Raw genomic sequence first — 22327 nt, 5'->3', positions numbered from 1 at the left:
AGGGCGCTTGGCCTGTAGTTCTTGATACACCAAAAGGGCTGATTTTATCTACGTGTGTAAAATTATCCACTAGCATGGGTTCCTCCATTGTATAGAAGAGCCAACTTTATTGAATGTGATGTACCAGAAAGAACAGAAAAGTCAGTTGTGACTTCATGAGCTTTGTCTAAAGTAAGCAGGTTGTGTTGCTGTTACTGTTATTATTATTATTATTATTATTATTATTATTATTATTAGTAGTAGTAGTAGTAGTAGTAGCAGTAGTAGTATTGTTATAAAAATTTTTTCACCCACCTATATGATACCGGTGTATTGATGGGACCCAGAGCTATATCTTAGTATCAATTCCTTGGTCAGTCCCAGTGAAGGAAGCCTCAATCAATCAGGCTCAGAACTCCAAACCATTTTCTAAATCTAGCCTTGGACTCTGAGATCCAACTGGTCTAAGCATCCTTCTCCTCATACCTATAAACCAGATGAGCCTTCTGGACTGAACTTTCTGCAGAGTTTGACTTTCCTCTTTTAAATCTGTTCTTGACTCAGCCTACTCTGTTGGGAACCTGCTCCTCTGAAAAAGGGACCAATACATCCATCCTCAAAGCACAAAATCAAACTAATGAATACATGGCATTGATGAAATTCATATACCAGTTAAGCTACTTGGTTCAGGGTGTTGCTCACCCCTTTGTAGCTAGCTTTCCTCAGGCAAACTTATATACATATATTATAATAAGGTACCCTACTTCCTAATGTGACTGTCATTTGAGAAGTAGTGTTCTGCTTTATCATATTCCCGTGGTAGTCACACAAGGGTAATTTGTTCCATAAAAATCAACCACTTCAATTCAGTGGAAGTGAAAAAATAAACCCAAAGCTACAAGCAGTTACCTTATTTTCCTGAATGTTCATTTATCAGTGGAAAAAACACCCAAACAAACAAAAAAAAATGTGTGTGAGAAGTCCCTCACCTATCATCCATTCTCAGCTCTCTTACCATATCACACGTTCCTCCCACTGGTTCTAAGCTTTTCCCTGTCTTAGCACAATTTTATTCATTTAACTCTTCTGCCAGGTTGTGGGGTCTTCTGAGAACAGGGACTTTATCTTTTTCTAATATCTCTTCTTTAAACACTCCACATGATGCCTGGCATGCACATCAAAGGAATGAATGAAAAAACAAAAGGGATAAATTCATTATTGAAAATAATCCTCTTGCAAACAGAGAAAATACTTCCTTTATGCTAGGACCTGGTAAGCAAGAGTGAAATTGGGACACAGATGCAAGATAGTTGGCTAAAATGTAGGTCTCACAACTGTCTGAAAGCCTTGGTCCAGCTTCTGGTTTTATACTTATTTGTCTATCTCATGTATTATATGGATGTATCATTTGACAATTAAAAAACCGATAGCCTATAGGAAAGGACAGAATAGAAGGCAGGGCATTCCAGAGGAAGAAAGAATTCTGGGATAGGGCCAGGTATAGAAGTTTAGCCCTGGAAGATGTGAAGAGATAGACACAGGGTATCTGAGTGGAGATAAACAGCTATGTGGGAGAATGGAGGTGAAAATATATGGGTTATCTTCACTTATGATTCTAGTGAGAGAAGAGCCTAGTTGTATGGACAAGGTATTTGTAAATATATTTTCAGTCTGGGTTTTATTTCTGGGAGCTTGGGTATGGGAGTAAGAAGCTCAACCGATTTCTATACTCATTCAGTTATTTCACTAGTCGGTAAATTGCCTAAAATTGTAGATTTTGCAACAACAATCCTTTACCCAGCTGCAATATTATCTGAACCAGTTACAGGTCCTTGATGTCATAAAGTGGTAATTATTGCAACATAAGAAAAAGCAAAGGCAAGCCCTGTGGTTTTTCGGAGGCTCACTCCTTCCTATTAATTCAGGTGCTGAAGGTTTTGACTCTTGTCATCCGAAAGATAATTTTCCTCAGATTTAATAATCGCAGTTAAGTCTCAGATTTGATTTTAATTTTAGACCTTGATGTCATGAAGTATTAATTATCTCTATTACCTACTGATAATATTCCTGCAAACATGCACATGTTTGATTGGCAGGAATTTTTATTAATTTACAAGGATGAACTCAATTAGAAAAGCTCACTTACCGGCACAATTCTACGTACACACCTGTAATTTGGAAAGGAGCAAATTCTAGCCAACTCACCGTTGCAAGGATAGAGGGTCAAGTCCTGTGAACGGAGTGGCTACAGCTGGCTGACTCTAGTGGAGATTGATTGACACACATTTCATTGTCTGATCTTCCCGATTTTGGTTTAAAATGAGTGAGGAAAAACCTTTGGGACTAATTAAGATTCTTAGAGTAAAGTAATGAGAGAGCATTTCCATGTCTTCATGGCTTGCTTTTCCCCTCTACCTCCATGCCCAGGGTTTTACTTGGGGCTGTCACAGTCACACCTCATTTAAGGAACTGCATTTGTTTCCACGGTGCTTTAGTTACACACTGGGGAAAAAAAAGAACCCAAAACCTGAAACCTAATGAATGTTAATATTTTATGTTAAGTGAATTAGCTCCTCACAGCTATGTACCATACATTTAAGAAAAAAAAAACAAACAAACACATCAATGGAATATAACAACAAGTTTTGAATGAGACAGGGACATTGGGATTTGAGACAGCCAACCCTACTTATCTCCTGTCCTATGTGTCACTTTACAGCACTGTCAGAATTTGACTTGAACAAATTTTATTTGGATACAATGAATATACCAAAAAATGAAGAATGAGGATGAATGGATGAATGCAAAGTGGTTTAGCATGAACTGAGTTCTCCAGCACAAAGATAGGATAAGATTGTTTTTGTTCACCCCTCCCCCCAAGTGAAATGCATGTTTGCTAAATGACATTGTAAAAATCCTGCATTCTGATTCTTTATCTGGGAAAAAAACACTCTATGCCTTTGCTTGGGGAGAATCATAAAATGAAGAAATGCCAACATTGCCTTTTAGTACATGCTTCCCAGTGGAGTGCAGCTGTCTGTTCAAAATGCCTATACACAGCCAAGGAGTGGAGCCCTAACTGGGTCTTGGGGAAAAATAATAATATCATTAATTCAGACTTGCTTGGGCATCTTCAGAGTAAACTTGATGGGGTGTTGGGAGGTGAGGTTCAGCTAGAGTAAAATTCCTGTCATGGAGAAGCTTAAATCAGTTTAGAAGACAGGATGATTTTTGTTTGTGATTTGGGACTAAGGCAAACACCGTGTTTTTACAGTAAATATTTGCATGCAGAATCACTTTATCCTGTGAGGTGGCAAAGGAAACAGAATCTCTTGTACAAGACAACAAACACTCCATGCCACGGGAGTCATTTAAGCAAGCACCTTAAAGGGTACTGCAATGGAAGGGATGTGGTGGGAAATACCTTGAATAAAGAGATGATCTCTTCTACACCCCCTGCTTTTATCTGTTTATTCCTCTGTTTATAGTTGTAGAGCTATTGAATACTGGTTGCTGTATTTTTGCCAGTGTTATTTTCAAATTTTTTGTTGAAATTTAATCCTAAAGCAAGTGTCTGGAGAGGGCAAGAGTTGTGAAGGTGATCGGGTCATGAAGATGCTGTTCTCACAGGATAAGGATTCATCCATTATAAAGAGGCCAGGGACCACAAGCTATGTGCTTCGTAAATCTCCGCCCATGGTCTCTGTCATGTGAAGAAACATTACTCATTACTTCTGCCATGTGGATGGCCACTCTTTCTTAGGTATAAAATGCTGTTGACTTAATCCTGTAAACCTCCAGAAGGATGACTGTTATGCTGATGTCCTGTGTAAATTACTCAGTCTGTGATCCTTTTAACATAGGAGGGAGGGACTTGGACATTTTTCAAGAGCTGTCTTGGACCTGCACTTAGTGACAGCACCACCATAATAATGTGTCTTTAGGAGAACACTACTAAGGAATCCCAGGAAATAGGTCAGACAATGAGAAGCCTAGACTGGATGGATTAACCATTCTAAGACCTTACCCTAAAACACACAGTTTTGCTAATTCCATACAGGCATAGACAGAACTGAGACAATTGAATTCTTTCTTGACTCCAGAGACTAAGGTAGAAGAAGGAATATTGAGAACCAGTGAGGTGTCTCATCAATGAAATCGTTTTTGTCTTTCTGTTTTCCTGGCCCATGGGGTGAGTGATGGGCAAGGAACCTCTTGCCTCCAGATGAGTTTCTCCACAAGTGGTTTCTATGGAAACGTAATGTGCAAGAAGTTAATGTATACTATAAAAATAGTTCCGTGCTTATGTAAAGTGCTCAATAGGATAACGTGGAGTGATTTCTAATCGCTAGATTGTGCTGTCTCTTCAATATATTAAATTTTTGGTGCAAATTTTAAGTTACATGTGACACCTCCTAAGCTGCTACAACTACAGGCTTTAATGTTGGTTGGACCCAGTGTGAGCAACGTCGCAGTGGATCGTTTCCACAATAGCTGGGTGTGGTTTTCTTCCTAAAATTAAGGGAATACGTAATGTTTAGCTTGTCCCCAGTCACTCATTTCTTATATTTACTGAGATAATACAAAGTAATGCAATGTCAAGTGTCCAGAATGATAGAAAAGGCAAACTGAGTTCCAGGTCTTAGAGAACAAGCCGCCATCCCCACCCCAGATCCACCCCCCACACAACTCACAAACACAAGAAACACACAGCACATAAAAAAGTAAAAAGCAACAAATAATTAGAACTGTTTCATAGACAGGTAGCACTTACAAAACTCAGTGAACCATGGTAGGAAAGCATATGAGGGCTTTCTTAAAGAGACAGGATTCTGAGAATTTTAGTTGGTCTGGCTTAAGTTTATCAAAATTTCTATCTGGTTGGCCCAACTTCTTTCTCCACAGGAGGTCATTTGAGCTACTTCACAGCTCTTATTTTTCACCACAATTCTGTGTGCTTCCCTAGGATCTGAGAAAACTTGGGTGATCTGGATGTAGAAGGATGGTTCAGCTGTTGAGAGCATCTATTGCTTTTACAGAGTCACACTTTGGTTTACAGCCCCAAGAGCTAGCGTCTCATAGCCGCCCACTCTTCCAGCCCCAGGGAATTTAATACCTCCTCTCTGGCCTCTATAGGTACCAGAAGACAGAAACATAGAATCACACTCAGATATGCATGCATACGCATAACTAAAAACAAAAAACTCTGAAAGGTATCTTGGGGCAATAAAATTTGGAATCACATGTTAAATGTATCATTTATTTTTGATTGATATAGAATGTTGGTCCAAGTCTGTGCATAATCTTCATATCAATATCTGTCTGATAGAGATATAATGTGGGACATGTTTCCAATTTTAAACTTTCAAATACATAGGTTAAACAGGAAATAATGGGCAAGATATTTTCTGGTGATTATGATCCTTATTTCAAAATATTTGAAAATATTATTTTAAAATGTAATTGTATAAAACAATCAATCTAGTATTCTGTATTTATTTCTTATAAAATGTTTTATTATCTCAAAGTATATGTTACTGTCATATCACCTTATAATTTGTACCACCCTACATTCTGGTACTCAGTTGTTATATGGGACTACCTTGTCACACACTACAACTTTAGAATGGTATTTGTTACAGGTCGTCCTTGCAATCTCTGCTATGGAGCTGTGTAGGCAATTTTTTTAAATATAAATTATTGAGTACTATCATTGGCCCATTAATATGAAATTCTGGGATCGAGAATCAGCAGTTCTCACATACACAAGACATTTCGATTGCTTTTGAAAATTTGAAAACCAACACCTAGGACATTCCAAGAAACCCATTCTACGTAGGGGAGGATTTGTAAGAAAGAATTATTCCCAAAGCCTTTCCATAAGGTTTTGCCAAGAAATTTTATTAAACCATAATAGATTCCTTTTATAATTTACAGAAAAGCAGTTTTCATGTTTTAATGTTCTTATCATCTCAAAAATATTTGTGCTCATAATGTTGGTCGGCCTGAACACAAAGAGCATGCTGTGCGTGGATAAGGACTGGGTATAATCAAGCTGGGCAGGGCCAGCGTGTGGAGGGTGAGCATGCATCTGTTTCTCCTGCATCTTTTCCTGCAGAAGAAACGCTACGGTTTCTGCCCCAGTCCACGGTTTCCTGCCTGCTGTTTGACACCCGTATCCTCAGAGGGGCAAATACTCTCTCGGGAAATGCAAATAGTCTTGTTTTCTTTGGGATAATTGCTTACTTTGAATAATATATGCTGTGCATTAATAATGAGTGCAGAAACTGTGCAAACATGCCTTTCTCCAGTTGTGCTCTATGTGGATACCCGAACAATCCATGCTGAGTTGGGCAAGCCCGCCACTCCAACTAAACTCCTGTTGGTCTTAGCACTCCGGCATTATTGCAAGTCTCTCTGCTGGTCTCGAGAACAGCGAGCTTCATCCCGCTGTCTTGTTTGCTAAATTATCAGCAGATAATTTCACGGTGATATAGACAGTACCACAATCCAACTCAGGATTCATAAATCCTGCTTTAAATCAGGCCAGTTTACACACAGACAGCCCTCCCAGCCCAATCCAGTCGGAAGCTGCAAAGTCATCCCAAGAATGGAAGATAAGGTTTCATTGGCTAGTTTCATTAGCTCGAGTCAGAAGAATGCAAAGACTACAAAGATTTGTCCCAGACAAGTAACAAGAGTCCGTTTAGTTCACCATGCCCCTCACCAGTAGTAGCTCCGGACAGAATGAAGAAGCTCTACCTTGAGTGAAGATCGCTGACATTTTACTGGACAAACACGTTTTCTGTCAAAAATAGGTTAGCTAGCTTCCTTCTGTCTTCCAATTTTATTTATTTTGGGATCTCTTTATTTTTTTTTTCTTTTCTTTTTTTCGGAGCTGGGGACCGAACCCAGGGCCTTGTGCTTGCTAGGCAAGCGCTCTACCACTGAGCTAAATCCCCAACCCCTCTTTATTATTCTTTGGTATAAGCTAGTAAGTACACTACTTGAGGGAACAACCCAGGGCTTCAGACAGGAGCACGCACTTGGGGAAGGGAGGAGGGGGAAGGCCAAGTAAAGCTAGTTACTTAGTATGAAACTATTCAAGGTAAAAGGGAAATCTGCTGCTGAGTTCTGGAAGTAAAATCAGCTGACCCAAACCCCTTTTAGATCTTTGAATTCTCACAGTTTCAACTATTATGGGATGCCTAAATGGTGGAAATTCAATGGAAGCTTTCTAGTTTTCATAAAACTGAAAGACAAGTTCAAACACACGTAGTAATATTTTATATAATATTAATATAAAAAATCAATATTAATACAGCTGGTAAGTTTCTCTAGATATTTTCTTGAGTGTGATGGAACCATCAATTCAGTGAAGATAGGCCAGTGTGTCTGGAGAATTCTTTGAAATTCTGGGCATAGGGCTTACAGAGCAGCAGGAAAGAGCATCTATGGTCCTCATCTTGTCTGTATATGTGTCCATCTTGGGAACATAAAGGTATCACATTGATGACCATTCAGCTCTGAGACTTTAGAGTGTGTGTGTGTGTGTGTGTGTGTGTGTGTGTTTGTGTGTGTGTAATATATATATATATATATATATATGTACACATATATATATTCAAACAACAACAAAACAAAAAATCAAACCACCTTTATTTAAAAAGGCAACAAAGAGTTGCTGTTTTAGACAAATATTAAAAGTGCATAAGAAATCCAAGACAAAATAGTAACCGTCACATCTTGCCCTTGTAAATCTCCTAAGATTTATAACATTCCAAAGTGGACAGATTATTTAGTAGGGAAATATTTGATGCCTTTTTTTTTTGACTATTTTCTATCTACCCAAGACAGTTTATAGAAACAGTTTCAGAGAAATGTTTCTAAGAAACTCTTTCCAGGAATTCATATTAATCAGTTTTGACCCTCATGAGCACATGTCTGTGTGAGTACACTAAACAACAGAACTTATTTCCCTTTTTCTAGAATCAGCAAGTCTGAGATCAAGTGTAAGTATAATCAGTTTCTGGTAAGTGCTTTCTGGCTTGCTAAAGGCTACTTTATGTATCTCCATGCAATCTTCTCTTGCTGCATATACATGGAAAGACTTTGGGCTTTCTTCTATATATTCTTATAAAGATATTGATCTTACCAGATGACTCCATTTCTACTCAATTACCTCTTCTCTTTAAATATAACCACGTCAGATGTTAAAGCTTTAGCATATGGGTTTCTTGTAACAGAATATGTTTATGTGCTGAGAAGAATAGAGAGCCCGCTCTAACACCATAAGCCTGGTGTTAGTAGATTTTATAGTAAGGTTATCTCATTAAGGAAAGATGACACATTCATTGACTGGCCCAGTTTCTCAAATATAAGCAAAGAGGAAGAAAACATGAAATCTGCCTATTATAGGAAGTGATTTTTAATAGAGCTTAGCTGTACCAAACTAGGGGAAAGTGTGAGCCAGTCTCTCCCCCCTGCCTTGGGCTCCGATTATTGAACAAGTAAGTATTGTTAGAAGAAGCAGCATTAAACAAAGCTAGCCATCATCAAATGGACTAAAGACAGTGGATGAAGATTAAAGGAGCATCATCATGCTGGGCGACTGGTTCATTGGGTAACAGTGGGCAAAATGCTTGCATGCAAGACCAAGTTCAAATCCTCAGAACCCATGCATCAAGCTAGACTTAGCCACATGAGTGTCTAAAATCCCATTGGTCCTCCTGGAAGATGAGGTGTAGTCTGAAAGCTCATGAGCTAGTCCGACCGAAAGACAACAGAAGCTGCTTTAAATAAGGTAGATGGTGAGAACCAATACCAGAGGTGTCTTCTTACCTCTCTAAATTCTATAACATTTCCATACCCACATTCACACCATGAGTGTTCACATGCACAGGCATGCATACACACATACACACATGCACAAGCACATTTGAGAGCTTATACTTTGCACACAGGCATGCATATACACATATTCTCTCCCCCCACTCATATGTGTGTGCCTGTGCACATGCACAACACATGCACTCGTGCGCAGGCACACACACACACACACACACACACACAGACACACACACAGGCACACGCAACTAAAGGAAAAAAAGAGAGCATTGTTATTTTTAGAGATTCTTATATAAATTATAACATTCTCTTCAAAGAGAGTCAAAGGCGAATTGGCATGTACTTAATTGTTTTGTCATTTGCTATGGAAATGATTTCATTCTGCCTCCAAGGAACAGGGTGAGTCATGTGGGTTTACATCTGGTTGCTTCGTTCACAGTTCAACATTTTTGTTTGCATGCAGTTGCCAGGAATAGAAAGGTGATATGTTTCATTTACACCAAAGGGGGAGCAGTGAGGGTCTCTCTAGAAGGCTGATGTTACTGCTCAGATCTGAGTGCAGCAGACAAGAAAGAGATGTGACTATTGATGGAAAATGATGAATTCTAGAAGGGAGATGAATTTCTTCAGAAGATGTGCCTGCTCTGCAGAAAGGTTAGTTTCCACGTCTGAGCTAATGTACTGTAAGCTCTTAAACTATTTCTTAAACAAAGCGAGTGCATAAGTGGCACATTGATTGTTTTTGGTTGCTGCATTGTATGCTCTACGTTACAGCTTGTTTGTGTCTGAAAACAAACAGTAGTGACGTGATGGATTTGCCTATGTATGAAATGCTTCTTCAACAAGGGAATCACAAAATGTTTACACTTCTAGTCCTGAGAACTCCCAGAGCTGTGCAGTTTGCCCTTCCGATTTCATTCAAATGTGATGGGAGGAAGAAAAGATTCTCTAACACCAGTGTGCACTTAATTGTCAGAGGGAAATAAAATTATAACCTTCAATAATACTATAAAAATCTGTGCTGTTGTGCAAGAACCTAAAATTACATGCTCTCTGAAGGAAAATCATGATACTACAGGGACTCACAAAAGTGTTCTAAACAGGGCTTCATGGGCTCACAGCGAAGAGCAGTTTCTTCTGCCTGAAAGCACCTAAAAAACAAAGCAAAGGAAAAAAAATACTGTCAAGTTGTAAGACTCATGGCAACTGGGTCACTCTTCCATTTTGAGCATGTGGAGTTTGAAAACTGGAGACAAAGGGTTTGGGTCTTTTAAAAGATAGGATACATTTAAACTGTGCTCTGTTATTTGATTTGAACTCCAATTATGACTTTCTTTTACATCCTAGCAGTTTAATGTGCTTGAAAAGGCTATTGGATTCTCTCAAAGGTGACCATAATTTAGGAAGCAAAACAGAAAAAGAAAAGAGAAACATCATGAATAATTAGTATATATATATATATATATATATATATATATATATATATATCTGAGTGATTTCTTTTAAGATCAGGATCCTTGTGTCTTCTCATTGGAGGAGGGTAGGTAGAGAGTACCCTAGGTTTAGTTAAAGCCTCTCTGACTTCGAATTTGGGCTTTGTTTATTGGTGGGTACAGTAGGGAGGTTTCAGATGGCCTATTCTAGGTCTCTAGCAAGTGAACTAATGGGCCTCCAAGCCACCATGGTATCTTCTTCTTCCTGCATTCCTTTGCGTTCCTTTGTCTAAGGTGGCTTTTCAGGTTTGGGTTCCCTGGTCACCTCACTGAGCTCCCACAGAGCTTGTTGAAGCCCATACTGCCATTACTCAGGGTATAAAGAGAACCCATGGTCATTATGTAGTGCTGAAGGAGATCATGTTCCTCCTGGGTGATGGCTTCGTGTTGTAACAAAATTATCACTTCCTTCATTTCAGTGAGGCCGAATGGAAAGGGAATGGCTTTGGAACAAGATTTCACTGGATCCAAGGGCTGGCTCTACTTATAAGCTACATAGTGCCAGGTATGAGTTTGAATTACATTATTCTTGAGTGGCTCACATTTGACATGATGGCTAGTCTTTGTCACAGTGACGTACCTTGGAAACTGGAACCTCAGTTGGACAATTTTCTCCATCATATTGGCCCATAGGCATATTTATGAACATTTCGGTGTGCATGCTTGTATGCGTGTATATGTGAGTGTGTGGTTGATGTAGGAGGGCTCAAGCTACTGTGGGAGGTGCCATCCTCAGGCAGCTAAACCTGGATTGTAAAAGAAAAGTAGCTGAATGTGGGTCTGGAAGCAAGTTGGTAGTTCTTCTGCAGTTCCTCATTCAAGCTTCTGTCTGGAGTTCCCTTGCTTCCCTTGAAGATGAATTGTGGCCTAGAGGGTTGAGCTTAATCAACACCATCTTCCCTTAGCTACTTTTAGTCATAAGTGTTTTATAACAGCAACAGAAAGCAAAGTAGGGTACTTGGGTAAAAGAAACTGAGGCAGGAGAATTTTCTAGAGTCAGAGGCCAGGTTAGGATACATAGTGAGTCCTAGACCAGACTGGGCTGTAACAAGAGATCTTGTTTCTGTTAAACAATCAAAACAAGTCAAGTGAAATTTGAATTACTCTCTTTATAGATTTGTGATAGCACCTGGTTCTTAGTTTTCCTAGATACCTTCTTTGTCTTGGCAGCAGATTACTGTCTTTATAGGCAGTGAAAAATAACGTAAGAAGTAGATTTAGTTCAAAAAATTTGGTAAAAATTAAAAATATTCTTAAATATAAACATTTATGATGTTTAAGAAAAGGCTAACTTAGAGTTACCAGTAGGGTTTGCAGATATTGTATGCCACAAATGACGTATGGGTCATATTTGCATGCACTGCCCTTTATCTGAAATTCAGAAAACAATTATCCCCCCTGTTATTTATGGTGCAAAAAAAAATCTGTAAATGAATATGGAATAAAGAGCCTGGGCAATTCCAGCAGAGCAGGTGAGGCTGACACACTGGGAGGCAGCTTGCTGATTATGGCTGTGTGTCAAAAGCAGTAGGTGGGAGAACCAGGTGAGGTTCTTTTAAAACCCAGGCTTGGCTAAGTGTGATATGTTAGCCCTTAAATAATTGATAATTGGTAACATAATTCTAATTGCTCAAGTGTTTAATCAGAAGTTAACTTGTGGTAAGAGTTTACTTATATTGAATGGATATATCCTGCTGCATGATGGGTGTGGGTTATCCAGAGACAGCTATTTGGAGCTCAGGAAGCGAGAATGCATCCCATACAGCTTTGCCCTCCCCTTAGGAAATAAAATATATGTGAATAAAATCCCTCAATCCTTGGGCATCACTGGGCTATGCAACCCCAACTGTGGGAACTTTCCAGAGCTGAGCTTTTTGAACACTAACAGGAAGTAGGCCTAGTTTCCTGTCTTGGTTTGATCATTATGTCTTTCCTTTCTGCATTAAAATGAATCCTCCTTCCATGTCAACTCAGATAATTTGGTTTTCAGGAGAGTCACTGCCACATTTCTGCTGCTGTAGGTCTTTTGGCTCTGGAATGAACCCTCTCTAGAGTTTGGTGCTGGTGACCAAAAAGATTGGACTGCCTCAGGGCATTGCACTTCCAGGCACATGGACAGGATAATTATTTCTTTTATTTTAATTTGCATACTTTTGGCTTGATAGCAAGTTTGAAATATTCTTTCAAAACATTTATTTCATTTACTCCTATTCTTTGTGATGTTCTTTGTACTAATTTCTACTGGTGTTCTAAACATCTTTATTTTAGATATTGCCTTAAGGGCCAGTAACACGATGCCTTTCTTCATGGGGTGGAATTTCTCTGTCTTTAACATGACAACGATGTCTTTCAATGAAAGAACCTTCTCAAGCTATTCATAGCCATATCCTCTCACACATGCTCATTGTGGCTAATTTTGATATATGGTTATTCTGTTCTCCCACACTTGAGTATCACAATTCGTTTTCAATATGCATTCCACTGTGTTAGATTTATTTTAACACACATTTCAGGTGACTTTTTTTTTTACCACAACTGCACTTCTAAATTGTGTGTTTGTGTGTGCATGCATGTGTGCGTGCATGAGTTTAATTAGCTTGCTATTCATTAATTTTATATTGTAGCTCATTATTTAATTATTTCTGTACGATATCAGACTCTTTATATTGGGTATAGTCTTATATGAAGTATTGATATTATGACTAGTTTACTTTTGGGTCTTGGTGCACGTACGTGCACACTGTGTGTGTGTGTGTGTGTGTGTGTGTGTGTGTGCGTGCGTGCGCATGCGCTCTCACATCATTGAATATGTTTTTGAACACATGTGCTTAGCAATTTTTTGACGTAGAGAATTGCAGAAGAAATGAAGTTCATCACTTGGCCAGATGAATAGCAAGTAAACTCTGGGCATCCAGCTATTTCCAACCCTGAATGTTAAGGTTACAGACACAGCTACTGCACCAAGCCCTTTACCTGGGCCCTGAACACCTGCACTCCAGTGTCGATCCCAGAGTGTCAAGTGCTACTCACTGATCCATTTCTCCAGCTCCTACTTTTGTGATTTTTCATTTGACAAAAGAATAATAGTTGTTTATAACCTTTATTTCTGTATAAATATGTAACATGAGTTTAATGATTCTAAAAGATTCAACTCAACTTTCATAGGAATTCAGTGTATTTGTAGTTTGGTGTTCTTACTTTTTCTTGTTATACTTCTAAAAATTATACAAAATGTGAGCTAACCTTCTCATAGATGCTTGGAAGTTTACTTGTAAAAGTCTGAAGCTTTGAGGAAGGATGGACTTTACTTTTACTTTTATGTTTTGACAAGGTCTCTGTCACTATGTGGTCCATGATGGCCTACAACTCTTCCTCCTTTACCTTCTAAGACTCTGTGCTTATGGGCAGTGTTAACGTTCTAAGGCAACTTAAGGACACACAGATCCAAAAGAGACCAATCTGAACTCAGCAGATAAATGGTTGGTTTCAAACTCAAGGGGCAGACACAATAAGAAAGGGATGTCTACTGAAGAGGGAAGGGGATTCCTGGAGTTTGTATAGGACCTTTGGAGAGTGGGAAGGTAATTTGTGGCCCTGGAGGGCTATGTGCAATTCTGTAATGTCTTCCCCCTTGGCTTATTTGTTCAAACAGGCCTTTTTATCTTAGAAACTGTACTGTTCTGGCTATCAGGATATAGGAAATAGTGGGAGGCAGAGTTAGGCAAAGGTAGCCAGGGCAAAGAGGCTGGAGTTTCAATATAGAGCCTTGGTCAAGGACTGGAGCATTTGGTGAGGGTTTATTTCAACAGCATGCTTCGCTTATAATTTTGTTTTTCTGATATCTTTTAGTTTCTGTTTCCCCTCCATTTTACCATTTATTCTTGACATTTATACCAACTGGATTTTAAATTTTTAACCGCCCCATTAATCTATTGCAATTATTTTCAAGCTATTTTGTCTTTAGTGGCTTTGTACTTTTGAACACATTTTTAAAATTTAAATTCTTCACTTTTTTCTTGAATTAGCATATCACAATTACCCATTAATAATGCCTTACAAAATCAGATAGGAGTATAATGTGCTCTTGTTTTAGCTATGGTGTTTTTCTGAGGGCACAGTACTATGTAAATCTATCCTGTCCTTAAATGTTTCCTTTTGTCTTTCTTATGATGCTCTTGTTTCTGTTACCTAATTCTTAATCTTCTCTTATTTTAAAAAAAACCTTCTTGACAACAGCAATTAAATTTGCTTCCTGCAAATTTTGATTATGCATTATCTATTCATATGTTGATTTTTGTAAATAGAGGTCATCTTACGAGCATGTTATTTCATTTCTAAATCCACAAGAACTTTTAAAACTCTTTGTAATTACTCTTTTCTCATTTATTAGTATTATTTGCATTTTGATCACATATATTTTTAATCTTTCATCTTCTTTCCCTAGGTGGCTACGTGTTCTTTGCTTCCATCCCTTCACTTAACTATTTTTTAATAATTTACTGTAGCCTCCTTTAGTCAATTTTATAAATATTTCATGTGTGATCAATAAGAATATGTGTTCTGTGGTTTCTTGGCTGTAAATGTCTCAATTTACCCCACAGATTAATTAGATCCATCTACATTATTGTCTGTGATTTCCAATTTCTATTTATTACACATTCGGGGTCTATATATTCTTGAAGGGAGCATGACACTGCTCTAGCAACAACTGATAATTAGTGAGTGTATTAGCTTAATTTGGCAGTTATATATATATTTTTTTTATTAACTTGAGTATTTCTTATATACATTTCAAGTGTTATTCCCTTTCCCGGTTTCCGGGCAAAATCCCCCTCCCCCCTCCCCTTCCTTATGGGTGTTCCCCTCCCAACCCTCCCCCCATTGCCACCCTCCCCCCATAGTCTAGTTCACTGGGGGTTCAGTCTTAGCAGGACCCAGGGCTTCCCCTTCCACTGGTGCTCTTACTAGGATATTCATTGCTACCTATGGGGTCAGAGTCCAGGGTCAGTCCATATATAGTCTTTAGGTAGTGGCTTAGTCCCTGGAAGCTCTGGTTGCTTGACATTGTTGTACTTTTGGGGTCTCGAGCCCCTTCAAGCTCTTCCAGTTCTTTCTCTGATTCCTTCAACGGGGGACCTATCCTCAGTTCAGTGGTTTGCTGCTGGCATTCGCCTCTGTATTTGCTGTATTCTGGCTGTGTCTCTCAGGAGCGATCTACATCCGGCTCCTGTCGGTCTGCACTTCTTTGCTTCATCCATCTTGTCCAATTGGGTGGCTGTATATGTATGGGCCACCTGTGGGGCAGGCTCTGAATGGGTGTTCCTTCAGTCTCTGTTTTAATCTTTGCCTCTCCCTTCCCAGCCAAGGGTATTCTTTTTCCTCATTTAAAGAAGGAGTGAAGCATTCACATTTTGATCATCCGTCTTGAGTTTCCTTTGTTCTAGGGATCTAGGGTAATTCAAGCATTTGGGCTAATAGCCACTTATCAATGAGTGCATACCATGTATGTCTTTCTGTGAGTGGGTTAGCTCACTCAGGATGATATTTTCCAGTTCCAACCATTTGCCTACGAATTTCATAGACTCGTTGTTTTTGATAGCTGAGTAATATTCCATTGTGTAGATGTACCACATTTTCTGTATCCATTCCTCTGTTGAAGGGCATCTCGGTTCTTTCCATTTTCTGGCTATTATAAATAAGGCTGCGATGAACATAGTGGAGCACGTGTCTCTTTTATATGTTGAGGCATCTTTTGGGTATATGCCCAAGAGAGGTATAGCTGGATCCTCAGGCAGTTCAATGTCCAATTTTCTGAGGAACCTCCAGACTGATTTCCAGAATGGTTTTACCAGTCTGCAATCCCACCAACAATGGAGGAGTGTTCCTCTTTCTCCACATCCTCGCCAGCATCTGCTGTCACCTGAGTTTTTGATCTTAGCCATTCTCACTGGTGTGAGGTGAAATCTCAGGGTTGTTTTGATTTGCATTTCCCTTATGACTAAAGATGTTGAACATTTCTTTAGGTGTTTCTCAGCCATTCGGCATTCCTCAGCTGTGAATTCTTTGTTTAGCTCTGAACCCCATTTTTTAATAGGGTTATTTGTTTCCCTGCGGTCTAACTTCTTGAGTTCTTTGTATATTTTGGATATAAGGCCTCTATCTGTTGTAGGATTTGTAAAGATCTTTTCCCAATCTGTTGGTTGCCGTTTTGTCCTAACCACAGTGTCCTTTGCCTTACAGAAGCTTTGCAGTTTTATGAGATCCCATTTGTCGATTCTTGATCTTAGAGCATAAGCCATTGGTGTTTTGTTCAGGAAATTTTTTCCAGTGCCCATGTGTTCCAGATGCTTCCCTAGTTTTTCTTCTATTAGTTTGAGTGTGTCTGGTTTGATGTGGAGGTCCTTGATCCACTTGGACTTAAGCTTTGTACAGGGTGATAAGCATGGATCGATCTGCATTCTTCTACATGTTGCCCTCCAGTTGAACCAGCACCATTTGCTGAAAATGCTATCTTTTTTCCATTGGATGGTTTTGGCTCCTTTGTCAAAAATCAAGTGACCATAGGTGTGTGGGTTCATTTCTGGGTCTTCAATTCTATTCCATTGGTCTATCTGTCTGTCTCTGTACCAATACCATGCAGTTTTTATCACTATTGCTCTGTAATACTGCTTGAGTTCAGGGATAGTGATTCCCCCTGAAGTCCTTTTATTGTTGAGGATAGCTTTAGCTATCATGGGTTTTTTGTTATTCCAGATGAATTTGCAAATTGTTCTGTCTAACTCTTTGAAGAATTGGATTGGTATTTTGATGGGGATTGCATTGAATCTGTAGATTGCTTTTGGTAAAATGGCCATTTTTACTATATTAATCCTGCCAATCCATGAGCATGGGAGATCTTTCCATCTTCTGAGGTCTTCTTCAATTTCTTTCCTCAGTGTCTTGAAGTTCTTATTGTACAGATCTTTTACTTGCTTGGTTAAAGTCACACCGAGGTACTTTATATTATTTGGGTCTATTATGAAGGGTGTCGTTTCCCTAATTTCTTTCTCGGCTTGTTTCTCTTTTGTATAGAGGAAGGCAACTGATTTATTTGAGTTAATTTTATACCCAGCCACTTTGCTGAAGTTGTTTATCAGCTTTAGTAGTTCTCTGGTGGAACTTTTGGGATCACTTAAATATACTATCATGTCATCTGCAAATAGTGATATTTTGACTTCTTCTTTTCCGATCTGTATCCCCTTGATCTCCTTTTGTTGTCTGATTGCTCTGGCTAGAACTTCAAGAACTATATTGAATAAGTAGGGAGAGAGTGGGCAGCCTTGTCTAGTCCCTGATTTTAGTGGGATTGCTTCGAGTTTCTCTCCATTTAGTTTAATGTTAGCAACTGGTTTGCTGTATATGGCTTTTACTATGTTTAGGTATGGGCCTTGAATTCCTATTCTTTCCAGGACTTTTATCATGAAGGGGTGTTGAATTTTGTCAAATGCTTTCTCAGCATCTAATGAAATGATCATGTGGTTTTGTTCTTTCAGTTTGTTTATATGATGGATCACGTTGATGGTTTTCCGTATATTAAACCATCCCTGCAGGCCTGGGATGAAGCCTACTTGATCATGGTGGATGATTGTTTTGATGTGCTCTTGAATTCGGTTTGCCAGAATTTTATTGAGTATTTTTGCGTCGATATTCATAAGGGAAATTGGTCTGAAGTTCTCTTTCTTTGTTGTGTCTTTGTGTGGTTTAGGTATAAGAGTAATTGTGGCTTCGTAGAAGGAATTCGGTAGTGCTCCATCTGTTTCAATTTTGTGGAATAGTTTGGATAATATTGGTATGAGGTCTTCTATGAAGGTTTGATAGAATTCTGCACTAAACCCGTCTGGACCTGGGCTCTTTTTGGTTGGAAGACCTTTAATGACTGCTTCTATTTCCTTAGGAGTTATGGGGTTGTTTAACTGGTTTATCTGTTCCTGATTTAACCTCGATACCTGGTATCTGTCTAGGAAATTGTCCATTTCCTGAAGATTTTCAAATTTTGTTGAATATAGGTTTTTATAGTAAGATCTGATGATTTTTTTAATTTCCTCTGAATCTGTAGTTATGTCTCCCTTTTCATTTCTAATTTTGTTAATTTGGACGCACTCTCTGTGTCCTCTCGTTAGTCTGGCTAAGGGTTTATCTATCTTGTTGATTTTCTCAAAGAACCAACTTTTGGTTCTGTTGATTCTTTCTATGGTCCTTTTTGTTTCTACTTGGTTGATTTCAGCTCTGAGTTTGATTATTTCCTGCCTTCTACTCCTCCTGGGTGTATTTGCTTCTTTTTGTTCTAGAGATTTTAGGTGTGCTGTCAAGCTGCTGACATATGCTCTTTCCTGTTTCTTTCTGCAGGCACTCAGCGCTATGAGTTTTCCTCTTAGCACAGCTTTCATTGTGTCCCATAAGTTTGGGTATGTTGTATCTTCATTTTCATTAAATTCTAAAAAGTTTTTAATTTCTTTCTTTATTTCTTCCTTGACCAGGTTATCATTGAGTAGAGCATTGTTCAATTTCCACGTATATGTGGGCATTCTTCCCTTATTGTTATTGAAGACCAGTTTTAGGCCGTGGTGGTCCGATAGCATGCATGGGATTATCTCTATCTTTCTGTACCTGTTGAGGCCCGTTTTTTGACCAATTATATGGTCAATTTTGGAGAAAGTACCATGAGGAGCTGAGAAGAAGGTATATCCTTTTGCTTTAGGATAGAATGTTCTATAAATATCCGTTAAGTCCATTTGGCTCATGACTTCTCTTAGTCTGTCGACATCACTGTTTAATTTCTGTTTCCATGATCTGTCCATTGATGAGAGTGGGGTGTTGAAGTCTCCCACTATTATTGTGTGAGGTGCAATGTGTGTTTTGAGCTTTAGTAAGGTTTCTTTTACGTATGTAGGTGCCCTTGTATTTGGGGCATAGATATTTAGGATTGAGAGTTCATCTTGGTGGATTTTTCCTTTGATGAATATGAAGTGTCCTTCCTTATCTTTTTTGATGACTTTTAGTTGGAAATTGATTTTATTTGATATTAGAATGGCTACTCCAGCTTGCTTCTTCTGACCATTTGCTTGGAAAGTTGTTTTCCAGCCTTTCACTCTGAGGTAGTGTCTGTCTTTGTCTCTGAGGTGTGTTTCCTGTAGGCAGCAGAATGCAGGGTCCTCATTGCGTATCCAGTTTGTTAATTTATGTCTTTTTATTGGGGAGTTGAGGCCATTGATATTGAGAGATATTAAGGAATAGTGATTATTGCTTCCCTTTATATTCATATTTGGATGTGAGGTTATGTTTGTGTGCTTTCATTCTCTTTGTTTTGTTGCCAAGACGATTAGTTTCTTGCTTCTTCTAGGGTATAGCTTGCCTCCTTATGTTGGGCTTTACCATTTATTATCCTTTGTAGTGCTGGATTTGTAGAAAGATATTGTGTAAATTTGGCTTTGTCATGGAATATCTTGGTTTCTCCATCAATGTTAATTGAGAGTTTTGCTGGATACAGTAACCTGGGCTGGCATTTGTGTTCTCTTAGGGTCTGTATGACATCAGTCCAGGATCTTCTGGCCTTCATAGTTTCTGGCGAGAAGTCTGGTGTGATTCTGATAGGTCTCCCTTTATATGTTACTTGACCTTTTTCCCTTACTGCTTTTATTATTCTTTCTTTATTTTGTGCATTTGGTGTTTTGACAATTATGTGATGGGAGGTGTTTCTTTTCTGGTCCAATCTATTTGGAGTTCTGTAGGCTTCTTGTATGTCTATGGGTATCTCTTTTTTTAGGTTAGGGAAGTTTTCTTCTATGATTTTGTTGAAGATATTTACTGGTCCTTTGAGCTGGGTGTCTTCACTCTCTTCTATACCTATTATCCTTAGGTTTGATCTTCTCATTGAGTCCTGGATTTCCTGTATGTTTTGGACCAGTAGCTTTTTCCGCTTTACATTATCTTTGACAGTTGAGTCAATGATTTCTATGGAATCTTCTGCTCCTGAGATTCTCTCTTTCATCTCTTGAATTCTGTTGGTGAGGCTTGTATCTACAGCTCCTTGTCTCTTCTTTTGGTTTTCTATATCCAGGGTTGTTTCCATGTGTTCTTTCTTGATTGCTTCTATTTCCATTTTTAATTCCTTCAACTGTTTGATTGTGTTTTCCTGGAATTCTTTCAGGGATTTTTGCGATTCCTCTCTGTAGGCTTTTACTTGTTTATTAATGTTTTCCTGTGCTTCCCTAAGTGTGTTCATGTCTTTCTTGAAGTCCTCCAGCATCATGATCAAATATGATTTTGTAACTAGATCTTGCTTTTCTGGTGTGTTTGGATATTCCATGTTTGTTTTGGTGGGAGAATTGGGCTCCGATGATGGCATGTAGTCTTGGTTTCTGTTGCTTGGGTTCCTGCGCTTGCCTCTCGCCATCAGATTATCTCTAGTGTTACTTTGTTCTACTATTTCTGACAGTGGCTAGACTGTCCTATAAGCCTGTGTGACAGGAGTGCTGTAGACCTGTTTTCCTCTCTTTCAGTCAGTTATGGGGACAGAGTGTTCTGCTTTCTGGCGTGTAGTTTTTCCTCTCTACAGGTCTTCAGCTGTTCCTGTGGGCCTGTGTCTTGAGTTCACCAGGCAGCTTTCTTGCAGCAGAAAATTTGGTCTTACCTGTGGTCCCAAGGCTCAGGTTCGCTCGTGGGGTGCTGCCCACGGGCTCTCTGCAGCGGCAGCCACCAGGAAGACCTGTGCCGCCCCTTCCGGGAACTTCAGTGCACCAGGGTTCCAGATGGTCTTTGGCTTTTTCCTCTGGCGTCCGAGATGTGTGTGCAGGGAGCAGTCACTTCTGGTTTCCCAGGCTTGTCTACCTCTCTGAAGGTTTAGCTCTCCCTCCCACGGGATTTGGGTGCAGAGAACTGTTTATCCGGTCTGTTTCTTTCAGGTTCCGGCGGTGTCTCAGGCACAGGGGTCCTGCCGCTCCTGGGCCCTTCCCCACGGGAGCCCAGAGGCCTTATACAGTTTCCTCTTGGGCCAGGGATGTGGGCAGGGGTGAGCAGAGTTGGTGGTCTCTTCCGCTCTGCAGCCTCAGGAGTGCCCACCTGACCAGGCGGTTGGGTCTCTCTCTCACCGGGTCTGGGAGCAGAGAGCTGCTGCGGGCCGGGATCCGCGGGTGTGGGACTTCCGGTAAACACAGAACGTGCCCGGTCCTAGAGAAATTCTGCTTTCCTGTGTCCCAAGCTCACCAGGCAGCTTTCTTGCAGCAGAAAATTTGGTCTTACCTGTGGTCCCGAGGCTCAGGTTCGCTCGTGGGGTGCTGCCCACGGGCTCTCTGGCATTTATACATTTTGTGAGTATATTATGTAAGATTTACAATCACTGACGATGGTTCTATTTTCTTGTTCTATTGCACTTTTCATTAGTATAATGAACTTTTTGATCACTTCGTGAATTTTTAAAGTTTATATTTACATGCATCAGCCTGTTTGTCTGTGTGTGCATCATGGACATACTGGTGTGGCCAGGCCTGAATTGGGTGAAGGAACCCTTGGAACTGGAGTTAAAGGCAGCTGTGAGACGCCTAGTGTAGGTGTAGAAACTGAGCCCAGTTACTCTGTATGAGCAACACATAGTCTCAACATCACAGACTCTCTTCAGGTCTTATGGATTTTAAACTGAAAATTATATCTCCTAGATATTAAAATATGTCATCACATGTTTTTCAGTTAATTTTTACATGGTAGCAGTTTCTATCTTTCCTTTTTAGTTCTGATTTTATTTTAAGATACTGTACAAATATAATTTTGTGGTTTTGGCTAATATTTTATTTCATTTATGAATTTAATATTATTACATGATCAAAGGTATAGTAGCATTTCTTTCAGTTTAATACTTTCCCATTCTTAGTAATTTTGTTTATTTGTTTCACTTCCTTTTGTATGTTTAGTTTTCAGTTAGATGTTTTTATATTCATTTACTTTGAGGTATGTGTATGTTTGTGTGTGTGTTTGTA

General features: G+C 39.3%; 1 long non-coding RNA gene across 4 annotated transcripts in view; it reads left to right on the top strand.

The window, feature by feature from the left end:
* Positions 1–22327, top strand: part of LOC120103506 (uncharacterized) — a 105344-nt gene that overhangs the window by 37882 nt on the left and 45135 nt on the right. For all 4 annotated transcript variants that reach the window (XR_015622908.1, XR_015622909.1, XR_015622911.1 and 1 more), the window contains 3 exons: positions 7969–7991; positions 9290–9480; positions 10739–10824. This is a non-coding gene — a long non-coding RNA (uncharacterized LOC120103506). The remainder of the gene's footprint in view (positions 1–7968; positions 7992–9289; positions 9481–10738; positions 10825–22327) is intronic.

This window comes from Rattus norvegicus, chromosome 6 (genome assembly GCF_021556685.1).
Source record: "Rattus norvegicus strain SHRSP/BbbUtx chromosome 6, alternate assembly SHRSP_T2T, whole genome shotgun sequence".
NCBI classification, from domain to species: Eukaryota; Metazoa; Chordata; class Mammalia; order Rodentia; family Muridae; genus Rattus; species Rattus norvegicus.
The sequence above is the reverse complement of the archived record's forward strand: the minus strand, read 5'-3'. Positions and strand labels throughout refer to the sequence as shown.